General features: G+C 39.0%; 1 protein-coding gene across 1 annotated transcript in view; it reads right to left on the bottom strand.

The window, feature by feature from the left end:
• B3GALNT1 (beta-1,3-N-acetylgalactosaminyltransferase 1 (globoside blood group)) overlaps nucleotides 1–18,141 on the bottom strand; it is a 76,613-nt gene extending 58,472 nt beyond the window's left edge. Inside the window, exon 1 of the mRNA XM_058556430.1 lies at nucleotides 17,924–18,141. The gene's annotated coding sequence lies outside the window, so the exon portion shown is untranslated. The remainder of the gene's footprint in view (nucleotides 1–17,923) is intronic.
• Nucleotides 18,142–18,497: the final 356 nt, after the last annotated feature.

Here is an 18,497-nt window from a genome sequence, read left to right as displayed (position 1 = left end):
TATATCCTGCAAACCAGCAGTTTCACTCCTAAGTGTCTTCTCTGGAGAAACTCTTGGATGTGTGCACAAGAAGATACACAGAAGAATGTTTATGACAGGTTTCATTTAACGGAGATGCATCTGAAACAAACTAAAAATGTACAAATGAGAGGATTGATAAATAAGTGCAGTATGTTCTTAGGAAGAATTTCATATAAAGTTAAAATTAATGTATTAAAGCTATATCTCTCAGCTTGGATAAATTTAAAAAATACAATATTGAGCAAAGAAAGCAATTCCAGAAAGGTGGGATTTATGACTATGTGAAAAACATACATATGTATTGTTTGTAAATATATACATATATAACAAAGCACAAGAGTGATAACCAGCAAAACCAGCACAATGATTTCCTCTGGAGAAGGGGTAAAGTGACAGAGACTAGAAGTACGAGGTGTTTCACTGAATCTGCAGTCATTTATTTCTTAAAAAATAATGATTTGAGTGAAACACACAAACAGGCATACACACACACAGAGGAAACAATGCAAGTAGTAGAAGAAAACATGGATGAATTGTTTCATAACATAAGAGAAGGAAAACTACATAAAATATGACACAAAACCAAGAAGGAATAAGATTCATAATCGTGTCTATATAGAAATTAAAAACAAACTTTTCATAAGGAAAAATATAACCAAAGTAAAAAAAGGTGACAACTTGGAATAAATGTTTGTGCTGTGTATCATTAGAGGGCTAATATTTTCCCTAATATTTCATTATGAACATTTTCAAACATATAGCAAATTTGAAAAAATTTTATAGGGAACACCCACACACCCACCACCTAGACTCCATCATTGACATTTTACTGTACTTGCCTTATCACATATATATTTTCTCTCTCTATTCATCCATATTATTTTAATGCATTACAAAGTAAACTGTGCACATCAGTGTACTGCTCTCTAAATACATCTGCATGTACATCATTAGAGTTCAATATTTGTTTACAGGTTTATCTTCTGATATAAAATTTAAATACAATGAAATGCACAAATCTTAAGTATACATTCACTGATTTTTGACAAATGTATAGACCTGTATAATTCAAACCCCTATCCAGACAGCTAATACAGTAATATATAAAGAACTCCTAAAAGTTGAAAAAATACAAACAGAAAAGAAAAACGAGTGAAAGATATGAACAGACAGTTCCATAGAAAAAGAAATGCAAATGGCCCCTAAACACATGAAAAAAATACTCAACCTTTTCATAACAAGAGAAAATTTAACAATGAACAATCCAAAAAGGAAATTAAGAAAAGGATTCCATTTATAATAGCATCAAAAAGAATAAAATGCTTAAGAATTACTTTAACCAAGAAGGTGAGCAACTTGTACCCTGAAAACTATAAAACGTTGCTCAAAGGAATGAAAGATGATGCAAATAAACGGAAAGACATTCCAATTCATGGATTAAAAAACTTAATATTGTTAACATGTCAGTACTACTCAAAGTGATCTACAGAGTCAATGAAATCCCTATCAGAATCCCAACATTTTTTGCTGAAATAGAAAAATCCATCCTAAAATTCATGTTAAATCTCAAGGGATCCCAAATAGGCAAGACAATCCTGAAGAAGAATAAAGTTGTAGGTATCACACTTCCTGATTTCAAATCTTATTACAAACCTACAGTAATCAAAACAATGAGGTACTGGTGTAAAGACAGAACAATGGAATAGAATGGAGAGCCCAGAAATACCCCCTCATATATACGGTCAAATGATTTTCAGCAAGGGTGCCAATACGACTCATGGTTTAGGACAGTCTTTTCAACAAATGATGCTTAGAAAACTGTACATCCATATCCAAAAAAATAAAGCTGGACCCTTACCTAAAATCATATACAAAAATTAAGTCAAAATGGGGCCAGCCTGGTGGCATAGTGGTTAAGTTTGCACATTCTGTTTTAGTGACCCAGGGTACACAGGTTCAGATCCCAGGCATGGACCTGCGCACTGCTTATCAGCCATGCTGTGGTGTCCCACACATACAGTAGAGGAAGATGGGCACGGTTCTTAGCCCAGGGCCAATCTTCCTCAGCAAAAAGAGGAGGACAGGCAACAGATGTTAGCTCAGGGCTAATCTTCTTCACCAAAAAAACCCATCAAAAAACAAAGATTAAGTCAAAAGGGATCAAAGATCTAAACATAAAAACTAAAACTATAAAACTCTTATAAGAAAACATAGGGGAAAAGCCTCATGACATTGGATTCGGCAATGATTTCTTGGATATGAGACCACTGACACAAGCAACAAAAGAAAAAATAAACAAACTGGACTCATCAAAATTAAATACTTTGAGGCCGGCCCCATGGCATAGTGGTTAAGTTCAGCACACTCCCCTATGGCTGTCTGGGTTCATGGGTTTGGATCCCAGGTGTGGACCTACACCGCTCGTCAGCCATCCTGTGGCGGTGACCCACACACAAAATAGGGAAAGATTGGCATAGATGTTAGCTCAGGGAGAAACTTCCTCAGGAAAAAAAAATTAAATACTTTTATGTGTCAAAGGACATTATCAACAGAGTAAAAAAGCAACCCTCAGAATGAGAAAAATATTTGCAAATCATATGTGTAATAAGGGATTAATATCAAGCATATACAAAGAACTACTAAAACTCAACAACAACAAAACAACCCAATTTAAAAATGGGCGAAGAACTTGAATAAAGTTCTCCAAAGATATACAAATGAGCAAAAACCACATGAAAAGAGGCTCAATATCACTCATCATTAAGGAAATGCAGACCAGGCCACAATGAAATACCACTTTAGACCCATTAGAATGGTTATTATCAAAAAAACTCCAGAAAATAACTGTTGGCAAGGATGTGGAGAAATTGGAAGCCTTGTGCATTGCTGATGGGAAAGCAAAATCATGCAGCTGCTAGGGAAAAAAATATAATGGTTCCTCAAAAAATTAAACACAGAATTACCATCAGAACCAGTAATTCCACTTCTGGGTATATACACAAAAGAATTGAAAGCAGGGATTTGAACAGATATTTGTACACTAATGTTCACAGAAGCTTTATTCACAATAGCCAAAAAATGGAAACAATCCAAATGTCTATTGATAGATGAATAAAGAAAATGTATGTACATACTATGGAATATTATTCAGCCTTAAGAAGGAGTGAAATTCTAAAACCTGCTACAACATGGATGAACTCTTAGAATAAATTAAGCAAAATAAGCTGGACAAAAAAGGACAAATATTGTAGGATTCCACATATATGAGGTACCTAGAATACTCAAATACGTAGAGACAGAAAGTAGATCAGTGGTTACCATGGGCTGGGGAGAAGTGGGGAATGGGCAATTCTTTAGTAAGTATGGAGTTTCAGTTTAGGATGATGAAAGTTCTGGAGATGGACAGTGGCAATGGTTGCACAACAGTGTGAGCATACTTAATGCCACTGAACTGTACACTTACTTAAAAGTGGTTAAAATAATAAATCTTATGTATATTTTGACACAGTAAAAAATTGTCTAGAGAATGATGTCAGCATCACAGTGGAGTGAATTGTTCCCTTTGTCTCTCTCCTCTAACTCAAAACCAATAGGACATCCAAACACCAAAAAGGACTCCCTGCACAGCACACCAGAATTCCTGAGAGTTACATACATCTATACATCTGAAGGTTGGTGGACTGGACCTCCTAGAGGTGGTGGAATCAGGGGAGCAGTGGCAGCAGTTCTTTAGACAAGAGGCCCCAAAAACGTGGTAATGCCCACAAGTGAAGGCCCCAGCAACTGAGGTAATCCCCACAACCAGAGGCCCCAGGAATTGAGGTAACACCCACAAATGGAGGATCCAGGAATCAAGGCAGCCAATGCTGCTTAACATGCCAAGAACTGCTGCTGAGCCCATGACCAGAGACTTCAAGAAGCACAATGATACCTGTGACCCAGCCCCTCCCCTGTCCCCCAGCAGCAGTGCCTTTGACCCAGGCCCGCCCAGCAGAGGGGACTGATCCAAGACTCTGATACCTCTGGCAGTGGTGGAGGTGCTCATGACCTGAGGTTGCAGGAATGATGCTGGTGCTTGAAACTAGAGGCTGCAGTAACCAAAGCGGCACTCATGATGCAGCACCTCCACCTCTCCAGAAGTGGACAGAAGCACCTGTGACCTGAGACTTCAGGAACCTCAGTGGTGCAACTCAGCCTCAGTGGTGGGGGCTGTATACAAGACCCCAAGTCCCTTGCAGCAACAGTAGTGCCCAGGACCTGAGGTGTCAGGAACCATGCCAATCCCTGAGACTAGAGATTTCAGGAACCCTGGTGGCACTTGTGACCAAGGTACCCCTCCCTTGTGGTGATGTCACCCATGACGCCTCCCACCTAGCAGCAGCAGTGAAAGCACTCCCAGAAAACCTGGGAGCAGCAAGTGCAGCTGGCACACATGGCAGCAGTGCCTGAGCTCGGGGAGAGCCCACAGAGAGCTAGGTGAGAGCAACAGCAGAGCTCATGACCCCAGTCTCCTCAGATGCAGTAGTACCCACAAATTTGCCTTTCCCCACTTATAGGAGTGGCATCTGGAGACCCACCAAACCTAGTCAAGCAGAGGTGCCCATGACCCTGGCTCCTACCCCATTCTCCCCTACCCCTGCTGCAGTGGGGGAACATGTGACCTAGGTGACCCCAGAAGCAGCAGAAGGGCTTGCAAGCCTGGTGACACCCATAACTGCAGAGACATCATAAGCAGCAAGGTATCAGCAACCTCTGAGGCATAAGCAGCACAAGGAGGGCACTAACAATACCTCTTGCAGAGGCAGTGGATGGTGGAAAGTGTAGGCTCTCAAATACAACCAGAAATAGCAGGGGCTCAAAGTAAACAAAGCCTTACCCAAATAAGAAAGGTGTTTGCTACCACAAATGTGCCAGCAGTGGAACAACTAATCAAGCACCATGAAAAATTACAGTATCACAAAAAGAAAATGTCAATTTTCCAGAAACAAAACTTGAAGTCACAGAAGATTGCAGTCTAACTGACAGAGAATTTAGCTGTCATGAAGAAACTCAATGAGTTACAGGAAAACTCAGAAAGACAGTTCAGTGAGCTCAGGAATAAAATTAATGAACAGGAGCACTTTATGAAGGAGATTGAAACTTTAAAAAAGAACCAAAGAGAAATTCTGGATCTGAAGAACACAATATATGAGACAAAGAATAAAGTAGAAAGCACTGGAAATAGAGCAGACCACACGGAAGAGAGAATTAGTGAACTTGAGGATAGAAATCTAGAAATGATTCAGGTGGAAGAGGAGAGAGGACTAAAATTTTTTAAAAATGAAGAAATTCTACGAGAAATATCCAACTCAACTAGGAAAACCAACATAAGGATAATGGATATTCCAGAAAGAGAAGAGAGCGAGAAAGGAACATAGTGCTTATTTAAAGAAATAATAGCTGAGAACTTCCCAAACCTCTGAAGAAACTGAATATACAAGTACATGAAGCCAATAGAACTCCTAATTATCTCAACGCAAAAAGACCTTCTCCAAGGCACATTATATTAAAACTATCAAAAGTCAATACAAAGAAAGACTATTAAGGGCAGCCAAAGAGAAGAAAATAACCCACATAGGAACCCCCATTAGGATATCAGTGGATTTCCCAGCAGAACGTCTACAGGCCAGGGAAGAGTGGAATGATACATTCAAAATATTAAAAGATAAATACTATCAGCCAAGAATACTCTATCCAACAAAGTTATCCTGCAGATATGAAGGGGAAATAAAGGCTTTCCCAGACAAACAAAAGCAGAGCTTATCGCCACAAGACTTGCCTTACAAGAAATCTTCAAAAGCTCTCCTATCTGAAACAAAAAGGCAAAGTTATACAAAGCTTTGAGTAAGGTGATAAATAGACACATAGAATCAGAAGATTGCAACTCACTACCAGAATAGGTTAGTAAACAATTATAACATACAGACTAAAGAGAAAGAAAGCATTAAAAATAAATATAACCGTTCAATTTGGTAACAAACTCACAGAACAAAAACGGATAATTTGTGATGACAAAAACATTGAAGGGGAAGAGGAAAAGGATGGAATCTGCATAGGCTAATGGAGATAAGATGCTATCAGCCAGGAAAGGACTATCTCATCTATGAGATTCTTTTATACAAACCTCATGGTAACTACAAAACAAAAATTCAGAGCAGAGTCACAAATCATAAATAAAGGAAAAACTGAAAGACATTACAGAAACCTAGCAAACTAAAATGGCAGACAGAAAGACAAAAAAAAGAAGCAATGGAAATATAGAAGTACCAGAAAACAAAAGATAAAATGGCAATATTAAGTCCTCATGTATCAACAATCACCCTAAATGTAAATGGATTGAATTCACCAATCAAAAGACACAGAGTGGCAGAAAGTATTAAAAAAGAAGACCCAACAATATGCTGCCTCCAGGAGACCCATTTCAGCTCTGAAGACAGACATAGGCTCAAAATGAAAAAATAGAAGATGATACTCAAGCAAATGAAACCAAAAGAAAATGCGTGTAGCCAGACATATATAAGACAAAATAGAGTTCAAGCCAAAAAAGATAACAAGAGACAAAGATGGACATTACATAATGATAAAGGGGACAATCCACCAAGAAGCCAGAGTATTTATTAAAATATATGCACCTAACTTTAGAGCACCAAAGTACATAAAGCAACTAGTAACAGACCTAAATGGAGAAATCAACAGAAACAATAACAGTAGGGGAGTTTAATACCCCACCTACATCAATGGATAGATCATCCAGACAGAGTCAACAAGAAAACATGGGGCCTAAATGAAATGATAGACCAGATGGATTTAATAGATATATATAGAACAATCCATCCAAAAGTAGAATACAGATTCTTCTAAAGTGCTAATGGAACAACCTCAAAGATAGACCATGTGTCAGGAAATAAAATATGTCTCAATAAATTTAAGAAGAAGGCCGGCCCCATGGCTTAGCAGTTAAGTGGGTGCACTCCGCTACTGGCGGCCCGGGTTCGGATCCCGGGCATGCACCGATGCACCGCTTCTCCGGCCATGCTGAGGCCGCGTCCCACATACAGCAACTAGAAGGATGTGCAACTATGACATACAAAAATCTACTGGCACTTTGGGGGGAAAAAAAGGAGGATTGGCAATAGATGTTAGCTCAGAGCCGGTCTTCCTCAGCAAAAAGAGGAGGATTAGCATGGATGTTAGCTCAGGGCTGATCTTCCTCACACATACAAAAAATAAAATAAAAATAAATAAATAAATTTAAGAAGATTGAAACCATATCAATCATCTTGTTCAACAATGGTATAAAACAAGAAATCAACTGCAAGAAGAAAGCTGGAAAAATCACAAATATGTGGAGACTAAACAACATGCCACTGGATCTATGAAGAAATCAAAGTAGAAATGCAAAAATACCTAGAGACGAATGAAAATAACAACACAACATACCAAAATCTATGGGATGCAGCAAAAGCGGTAGAAAGAGGGAGTTTTATAGCAATATAGGCCTAACTCAAGAAACAAGAAAAATCTCAACTAAACAATCTAACAATTCACATAAAAGAACTAGAAAAAGAAGAACAAAGGAACCCCCAAAGCAGTACAAGTAAAGAAATAATAAAATTCAGAGTGGAAATAAATGAAATAGAGACTAAAAAGACAATAGAAAATGTTAACAAAACTAGGAGCTGGTTCTTTGAAAAGATAAGCAAAATTGACAAACCCTTAGCTAGACTCACTAAACCAAAAGAGAGAAGGCTCAAATAAATAAAATCAGAAATGAAAGAGGAGAAATTAGAATGGATACCACAGAAAAACAAAGAATTATAAGAAAATACTACGGAGGGGCCGGCCGGTGGCAGAGCGGTTAGGTGCGCGCACTCCGCTGTGGCGGCCTGGGGTTCATGGGTTCAGATCCCGGGCACACACTGACGCACCCCTTGTCGGGCCATGCTGTGGCAGTGTCCCATATAAAGTAGAGGAAGATGGGCATAGATGTTAGCCCAGGGCCAATCTTCCTCAAGAAAATAAAAAGAGGAGGATTGGCATCAGATGTTAGCTCAGGGCTAGTCCTCCTCACACACACAAAAAAGAAAATACTGTGGAAAACTATACGCAAACAAATTGGATAACCTAGAAGAAATGGATAAATTCTTAGCATTATACAACCTCCCAAAACTGAGTCAAGAAGAAATAGAGAATCTGAATAGACCAGTCACTAGTAAAGAGATTGAAACAGTTATCAAAAACTTCCCAAAAAACAAAAGTCCAGAACCAGATGGCTTCTCTGCTGAATTCTACCAAACATTCAAAGAAGATTTAACACCTATCCTTCCCAAACTCTTCCAAAAAATTGAAGAGGATGGGATGCTTCCTACCTCATTTTATGAAGCCAATATTACCCTGATAGAAAAACAGACAAGGACAACACAAAAAAGGAAAATTACAGGCCAGTATCACTGATGAACATAGATGCAAAAATCTGTAAGAAAACATTAGCAAATCAAATACAACAACACAGTAAAAGGATCATACACCAAGATCAATTGGGATTTATTTCAGGGATGCAGGGATGGTTCAACACGTGCAAATCAATCAATGTGATACACCACATTAACAAAATGAAGAATAAAAATCACATGATCATCTCACTAGATGCAGAGGAAGCATTTGACAAGATTCACCATCCAGGGCCGGCCCCGTGGCTTAGCGGTTAAGTGCGCGCGCTCCGCTACTGGCGGCCCGGGTTTGGATCCCAGTCGTGCACCGACACACCGCTTCTCCTGCCATGCTGAGGCCACGTCCCACATACAGCAACTAGATGGATGTGCAGCTATGATATACAACTATCTACTGGGGCTTTGAGGGAAAAATAAATAAATAAAATTATAAAAAAAAAAAGATTCAACATCCATTTATGATAAAACCTCTGAATAAAATATGTATACAAGGAAAGTACCTCAACATAATAAAGGCCATAGAGGACAGACCCACAGCCAACATCATACTCAATGGTGAAAAACTAAAAGTCATCCCTCTGAGAACAGGAATGAGGCAAGGGTGCCCACTCTCACCACTCTTATTCAACATAGTACTGGAGGTTTTAGCCAGAGCAAATAGGCAAGAGAAATAAATAAAAGGGATCCAAATAAAAAAAAAAAAAGAAGAAGTAAAACTATCACTATTTGTGGATGACATGATTCTGAACATAGAAAACCCTAAAGAATCCACCAAAAAACTATTAGAAATAATTAATGAACACAGTAAAGTTGCAGGATAAAAAATCAACATACATAAATCAGTCACTCTTTTGCACACCAACGATGAACTAGCAGAAGGAGATCAAGAATACAACTGCAGGGGCCGGCCTCGTGGCGTAGTGGTTAAGTCTGCCTGCTCTGCTGCTGGCAGCCCTGGTTTGGATCCCGGGCGCGCACCGTAGCACTGCTTGTCAGGCCGTGCTGTGTCGGCGTCCCATATAAAGTGGAGGAAGACGGGCATGGATGTTAGCCCAGGGCCAGTCTTCCTCAGCAAACAAACAAACAAAAAACAGGAGGATTGGCGTGGATGTTAGCTCAGGGCTGATCTTCCTCACACACACACACAAAAGGAATATAACTGCATTTACAATTGCAACAAAAAGAATAAAATACCTAGGAATAAATTTAACCAAGGAAGTGAATGACTGTACACTGAAAACAATAAGACATTGTTCAGAGAAATTGAAGAATATGTAAAGAAATCAAAAGATATTTCATGCTCACGGATTAGAAGAATAAACATCGTTTATTCCATATGTCCATATTACCTAAAGCAATCTACAGAATTCAGTGCAATCTCAGTCAGAATCCCAATGAAATTTTCCGTGGAAATAGAAAAATGACTCCTAAAATTTATATGGAACAAAAGACCCCGAATAGCCAAAGGAATCCTGAGAAAAAAGAACAAAGCTGGAGATATCACACTTCCAAATTTCAAAATATACTACAAAGTAATAGTCATTAAAACGGCATGGTACTGGCACAAAAACCGATGCACAGATCAAGGGAACAGAATCGAGAGCCCGGAAAAAAACCCACACATCTATGGACAGCTAATTTTTGACAAAGGAGCCAAGAACATACAATGGAGAAAGGAAAGTCCCTTCACTAAATGGTGTTGGGAAAACTGGACAGCCACAAGCAAAAGAAACAAAGTAGACCATTATCTTACACCATACACAAAAATTAACTCAAAATGGATTGAAGAGTTGAATGTAAGGCCTGAAACCATAAAACTTGTAGAAGAAAACATAGTCAGTACACTCTTTGACATTGGTCTTAGCAGTATCTTTTTGAATATCATGTCTCCCCTGGCAAGAGAAACAAAAGAAAAATAAACAAAAGGGACTACATCAAACTAAAAAGCTCTACATGGCAAAGGAGACTATCAACAAAACAAAAAGACAGTCTTATGGATTGGGAGAAGATATTTGCAAATTATACATCTGAAAAGGCATTAATATCCAAAATATATAAAGAACTCATACAACTCAACAACAAAAAAACAAACAACCCAAACAAAACATGGGCAATGGATTTTGAACAAGCATTTTTCCAAAGAAGATCTACAGATGGCCAACTGGCCCATGAAAAGATGTTCAGCATCACTAATTATTAGCAAACTACAAATCAAAACCACAATGAGATATCACCTCATGCGTATCAGAATGGCTATAATTCAAAAAGCAAGAAATAACAAGTGTTACAGAGGGTGTGGATAAAACAGAACCCTCAGACACTGCTGGTAGAAACGTAAATTGGTATAGTTACTATGGAAAACAGTATAGAGATTCCTCAAAAAAATAAAAATAGAAATACCATATGATACAGCTATTCCACTCCTGGGTATTTATCCAAAAATACAAAAGCACTAATTTGAAAAGATATATGCCCCCGTATGTTCATTGCAGCATTATTCACAATAGCCAAGACTTGGAAACAACCTAAGTGCCCACTGACAGATGAATGGATAAAGAAGATGTGAGATATATACAATGGAATACTATTCAGCCATAAAAAGATGAAATCTTGCCATTTGCAACAACGTGGATAGACATTGAGGGTATTATGCTAAGACCTTGAGGGTATTATAAGTCAGACAGAGAGACAATTACCATATGATTTCACTCATATGTGGAAGATAAACAAACACATAGATAGGGAGAACAGATTGGTGGTTAGCAGAGGGGAAGGAGATGGGGGGAGGGTAAAAGGGGACATTTGTATGGTGACAGATTGCAACTAGCCTTTGGTGGTGAACACAATGTAGTCTATACAGAAGTCAAAAAATAATGATATACACCCTAAACGTATACAATGTGATTAAATCAATGTTACCTCAATGAAAAAAAATTTAAAAAAAATACATCTAAATAAAAGAAAGGATGTACAGCAAAGGAAACTATCGACAAAATGAAAAGACAACCTAACAATTGGGAGAAGATATTTGCAAACCATATATCTGGGAAGGGGTTAATCTCCAAAATATATAAAGAATTCATACAACTCAACAACAAAAAAACTAACAAGCCGATTAAAAAATGGGCAAAAGATCTGAATAGACATTTTTCTAAAGATATACAGATGGCCAACAGACACATGTAAAGATGTTCAACATTACTAATTATTAGGGAAATGCAAATCAAAACTACAACGAGGTATCACCTTAAACCCATCAGAATGGCTAGAATTAATAAGACAAGAAATAACTAGTGGGGCCGGCCCTGCGGCATAGCAGTTAAGTGTGTGCGCTCTGCTGCTGACAGCCCGGGTTGGGATCCAGGGCTCCCACCAATGCACTGCTTGTCAGGCCATGCTGTGGCGGAGTCCCATATAAAGTGGAGGAAGATGGGCACAGATGTTAGCCCAGGGCCAGTCTTCCTCAGCAAAAAGAGGACTGGCATGGATGTTAGCTCAGGGCTGATCTTCCTCCCAAAAAAAAAAGAAAAAAAGAAATAACTAGTGTTGGAGAAGATGTGGAGAAAAGGGAACTCTCATCACTCCTGGTGGGAACGCAAACTGATACAGCCAATATGGAGAACAGTATGGAGATTCCTCAAAAAAATTAAGGATAGAACTACCATATGATCCAGCTATTCCACTGCTGGGTATTTATCCAAAGAACATGAAAACACGAATTCGTAAAGATACATGCACCCCTGTGTTCACTGCAGCATTATTCACAATAGCCAAGACTTGGAAGAAACCTAGGTGCCCATCAAAGGACGAATGGATAAAGATGTGGTATATGTATATATATATGTATACATGTATATATATATATATACACACACACACACACACAACAGAATACTACTCAGCCATAAAAAAAGATGAAATCTTGCCAATTGTGATGACATGGATGGACCCTGAGGGTATTATGCTAAGTGAAATAAGTCAGAGGGAGAAAGTAAAATATCATATGATCTCCCTTATAAACAGAAGATAAAAACAACAATGGTAGGGGGCAGCCTGGTGGCGTAGTGGTTAAGTTTGCGTGCTCCACTTCCGTGGCCTGAGGTTCACAGGTTTGGATCCCCGGTGCAGACCTACGCACTGCTTGTCAAGCCATGCTATGGTGGCATCTCATATAAAGTAGAGGAAGATGGGTATGGATATTAGCCCAGGGCCAGTCTTCAGCAAAAAGAGGAGGAGTGGCAAGGGATATTAACTCAGGGCTAATCTTCCTCACAAAAAACAAACAAACAAAGAAAAAACAACAACAAACAAACACATAGAGGCAGAGATTGGATTGGTGGTTACCAGAGGAGAAGGGGGGAGGGAGGAGGGCAAAAGGGGTGATTAGGCACATGTGTATGGTGATGGATGGTAATTAGTCTTTGGGTGGTGAACATGATGTCATCTACACAGAAATTGAAATATAATGATGTAAACCCGAAATTTATATAATGTTATAAACCAATGTTACCTCAATAAAAAAATAAAATAAAAAGAAAGGAAGAGTGAAGTGCCAATCAAAACTATACTGAAATGCCATTTCTAACCCATCAGAGTAACAAAAATCCAAAAGTTTGATACTGTGAGGTTGTGAGGAAACAGGCCTTCTCATTGCTAGCGGCAAGGCAAAAATGTATAACCACTACGGTGGGGATTTAGCAATGTCTAGAAAAATTACATGAGCATTTACCCTTTGACTCAACAATCTCATTTCTAGGAATGTCTCCCAAAGATATACTTGGCAAAAATATGAAATTACAGGCATAAATTACACTTTTTTATGCAATTACATCTAAATGATTACACCTACTTATGGTGGCATTATTTGGTACAGCAAGAAAACTGGAAACAACCCAAATGTCCAGTGATAGCAGTGCAGAACTGTGCAACTGTGAAAAGCACTGAGGACAGTCTCTCTCTATTGGCAGGGAACAATTGCCAGGCTGTATCAGTAAGTGAAATAAAGCAAAATGCAGGACAATGTTTCTGGTATGCTACCTTTTGTGTGAGAAATGGTGGGAAAAGAAATATATAAAAGTATTTGGGGCCGGCCCCATGGCATAGTGGTTAACTGCGCGCGCGCCACTGCTGGTGGCCAGGGTTCAGATCCTGAGCGCGCACCAATGCACCGCTTGTCAGGCCATGCTGTGGTGGCGTCCCACATAAAGTGGAGGAAGATGGGCACTGATGTTCCTCAGGGCCAGTCTTCCTCAGCAAAAAGAGGCAGATTGGCATGGATGTTAGCTCAGGGCTGATCTTCCTCACACACACAAAAAATAAATAAATAAAAGTATTTGTTTGTATTTTTCAAAAAGTAACAATGAAACAATACATCAGGTCTGGCCTCGTGGCTTAGCAGTTAAGTGCGCGCGCTCCGCTGCTGGCGGCCCGGGTTGGGATCCTGGCGTGCACCGACGCACTGCTTCTCCCGCCATGCTGAGGCCACGTCCTACATACAGCAACTAGAAGGATGTGCAGCTATGACATACAACTATCTACTGGGGCTTTGGGGGAAAAATAAATAAATAAAATTAAAAAAAAAAGATAAACATAAACTAAAAAAAAAAGAAACAATACATCAAACACTCATGAAAATGGTTTCCTATATTGGGGGAAAGGGTGCAGGGTTAAGGGCCAAGGACAGAAGAAAAAGTTCCATGGCTGCATATTGTTACATAGTTTTGGCTTCAGAACCATATAAACAGTGTAAATAGTTAGAAAATGAGAAAAATAAATCCCTAAAATTGCAAACAAATGAACCTAATCATATATTAATTTGGTGCCATAGCTACATCAATAAAATAACTCCTTCATTTTAAAATACAGTACGACCCTATGGGGCTGGCCTGGTGGCGAAAGCGGTGAAATGCGCCCGCTCTGCTGCTGTGGCAGCCTGGGGTTCGCAGGTTCGGATCCCAGGTGCGCACCCACGCACCTCTTGTCAAGCCATGCTGTGGCGACGTCCCATATAAAGTGGAGGAAGATGGGCATGGATGTTAGCCCAGGGCCAGTCTTCCTCAGCAAAAAGAGGAGGATTGGCAGATGTTAGCTCAGGGCTGATCTTTCTCACACACACACACAAAATAAATAAAATAAAATATAGTACGACCCTAGTAGGATATATTCTAAATAAAAATGAACCATGAAGAAATTTTACACTGCATTCAGTTGTCTTACTGTAGCACTAATAGTGACAAAATGTAGGAAAAAAAGCAAATAATGTATTAATGCTATTAGAAACGGAGATTTTCACAATAAGAAAAAAGTGATACAAGTATAAAATAAATAGGTAAGTAAAAACAGAATAATGACTGCAACGGATTGTAGTGCCAGATATATAAAAGTTCTTTTTTATAGATGAATTCCAGCTAATGAATAAAGAAGCAATGATACAATGGCCCATCACCATTTTGCAACCTCTAATGAAATAAAGGCTGTCTAGGAAACTATCCTCTAAGGCTACTAAAACTATTAGGTACAATGTTGATAGGGAACTTGAAAATGGAGAAAACTGGCCGACAGCACCAGAACCCAATTTTAGCAACAATAAAACCAGGACAACTGGTAATGTGTGCCTCATGGTATGATGCAATTTGAAGTACACTGCACCATCAGTGAAGTATTCTTGCATAAAAATCCAATCAGGATTCTAGATCTACCTTCTATTTTACAGGAAATCTAAGGGATACAGGAAAATTAAGGCAGTGATAGGTGAAGAATCAATAGCCTAAAATTTTATCAGTAAAAGTGGAAGAATGAAAATAAATGAGCTAAATTTTCAATTCCAAACCTAGAAAGAGAACAGTAAAATGAACCAAAAGAAAGCAGGAAGAACAAAATAATAAAGATTAAAAAGCAGAAATTAATGATTGGAAAAAGAAAAATAAAAGAACTAGTAAATAAATCTTTGGAAAAAATAAGCCAAATAGTTCTTTGGAAAAAAATAAATTAAATAGACAAACCACTCCCTAACCTAACCAAGAAAAGAAAAGGAGAAAACATACAAAATGGGAAATGGAAAGGGAGATAAAAGCATTGAAACTGAAGCAATTTTTAAAAGTTTGAGACTATTTTGTACAAATTCTTGCAAATGCATGTGAAAACCTAATTGAGGGCCGGCCCGTGGCTTAGCGGTTAAGTGCGTGTGCTCCGCTGCTGGCGGCCCGGGTTCAGATCCCAGGCGCGCACCAACGCACCGCTTCTCCAGCCATGCTGAGGCCGCGTCCCACGTACAGCAACTAGAAGGATGTGCAGCTATGACATACCACTGTCTACTGGGGCTTTGGGGGGAAAAAAATAAATAAATAAAAATCTTTAAAAAAAAACCTTTTAAAAAAACCTAGTTGAAAGAAATAATTCCCTAGGAAAATAAAAATTTCCAAAATTGTCCCTAGTAGAGATAAAAGTTTAAACCAATCAATTTTCATAGAGGAAATAGAGAACAACCTAAGCACCCTTCTATATAAAACTAGTGAGTATGGGGCCACCTGGTGGCACAGGCGGTTAAGCGCGTGTGCTCCGCTGTGGCGGCCCGGGGTTCGCCAGTTCAGATCCCAGGCATGCACCGACGCGCTGCTTGCCAAGCCATGCTGTGGTGGCGTCCCATATAAAGTGGAGGAAGATGGGCATGGATATTAGCCCAGGGCCAGTCTTCCTCAGCAAAAAAAAAGAGGAGGATTGGCAGATGTTAGCTCAGGGCTGACCTGCCTCACACACACAAAAAAACTAGTGAGTAAATGATAGTACCTCCACAGTGATACTCTGCAGCAAAGATCTCTCTGAAATGATACGGAGTGTTTTCAAGGAATATTTTGTTAAATGAAAAAAGCAAGGCGTAAAGGAGTACATATAATATAAACATTTTTGTAACAAAAAGGGAGAAATAAGACTACATACATATTTGCTTATTGTTAAAAAAAGAAATATAAGGATAAACCAGAAACTAATGAAAATGTTGAAAATCAGAGTGCAACCTCGCTTAGCTTATCTTTTTATGCAGTTTTGACTTTTGAACCATGTAAATATTTTTCATATTAAATCAACAAAAATTTGGGGCCGGCCCTGTGGCATAGCGATTAACTGCGCGCGCTCTGCTGCTGGCGGCCTGGGCCTGGTCCGGATCCCGGGGGGCGCACCGATGCACTGCTTGTCAGGCCATGCTGTGGCGGCATCCCATATAAAGTAGAGGAACATGGGCATGGATGTTAGCCCAGGGCCAGTCTTCCTCAACAAAAAGAGGAGGATTGGCATGGATGTTAGCTCAGAGCTGATCTTCCTCACAAAAAAAAAATAATAAAATAAATAAATCAACAAAAATTTAAAAAGCAAACCCTAATATTGACACGACAGCCACAAATTAACCTAACTATTGAAACCTTCAAATTGATACCATAACCACTCAGAAAAGAGTTAATTCAACTAGCTTTTGAGCACAGTACTCCCTTAATGGACTGTATTTTAAGTACAGAAAGAACTGCAAAGAAATACTGATCTTTCCTTAGTAAGTTTGTTTTTTCTAATGATAGTAGCGAAGAAATCCTGAAATTATTTTGCATGTGTTATAGGTTAGAGAAAACTATCAGAAAGCAGGAGTTTTGTTCTCACTATGGGAGAAGGGAGGTACAATTGGAATAGGAGAAGTTTAGGAAGAACCATGTTTTTAAAAAATTTAATTTGATTTGAATTGGAGGTATCAGTATTAACTCATCATTCTTTAAAATTTTTATTTTCCAGCTCTGTCTCCTCAAACAGCCTAGAAGCAATAACATTGGGCACACCTAGCACGTGGATGCTGATTTCTAAATACCATTCTCCACTGAAAGGAACGAAGGTTCTTGGGAAAATGGCAAATTCCAAGTCGGGGGATAGGGAAAGTACACAGGGGGTTGGAAACAGCTTGTGCACAAAGTGAGGAAGTGCTCAAAATTAATGGGGATGTGTCAGAAGGATACCAGAGTTACTTAGAGTTGTTCCCACTGGCCAAATTTGTGATAAATGGAACATCGAAAAGAATAATAATGGTAATGGATTATATTACCTCGAGTCAGAAAAGTACCCATTAGTCCACAGTGACACTCAAAATAAAGGTAATGGTGGAGGTGAGCTTTCTTCTTTAAAGGCTGCCAGCTAATAAATGTAGAAAAATTATAGAATTAGAAAAATCACCATTTTGCAACCAACACTGTAATAATTCAGGCAAGGATCATCAATGGACGCTAATATTATTGAGTGAAAGATTTTTGAGGATTATTGGGCAATGCGATATTCACACAGTATCATGTATCACCCCATAGATTACTTATTAATCACAATATAGTACACAGATACACAGACACACACAGACACACACACATCCTAGTGTGCTGAGATTGTACCTTTATCTTCAGGGAACTTCAGTAGCCCAGAAATGGGAGAAGCTCTTTTATGAGATCTTCAACAGTAATCTTCATCAGAAGAAGAGACTTCCAATAGTCTGAGTCTGTTGTTTCAGAATGCTCCTACCTCTGGAGACTCAAAAGTATCTTTCCTGAGGGAAACTGAAGCCACCAGAGATGTTTAGGTTTGAGAAGCTAAACCAAGCGCTTTATTTTGTAATGTAAATCAGGTGTGTCTTGCCGCAGAGCGATGTTTTAGCCAAGCCAAGACCCCGCGGGCTTGTATCTTCCACAGGAGAAAGGATTATTTTCCATATTTGGATTTAGATTGTGCTCTGTTGGGTTTTTATTGCTGGAGATGTGTATATGTTCTTCTTTGTGGGATAACACAGAAAATCAGGAGCAGAACCCCTGAAGCTTCAGGAGAGAGACACACACCTGATCTTCCTCTGGGGCTTGGAAGAAATGACGTGCATTAGCCCAGGTTAGCAGAGTGGATTGTGGATACACCCGCTAAGATTCCATCACCCGGAATATGCTGATCTTGGCTGCTGCTCTTTTGTAATTGTCCTGA

This window comes from Diceros bicornis, chromosome 15 (genome assembly GCF_020826845.1).
Source record: "Diceros bicornis minor isolate mBicDic1 chromosome 15, mDicBic1.mat.cur, whole genome shotgun sequence".
Lineage (NCBI taxonomy): Eukaryota > Metazoa > Chordata > Mammalia > Perissodactyla > Rhinocerotidae > Diceros > Diceros bicornis.
Note: the sequence above shows the minus strand (reverse complement) of the source record. Positions and strands in the feature narration are given on the sequence as shown.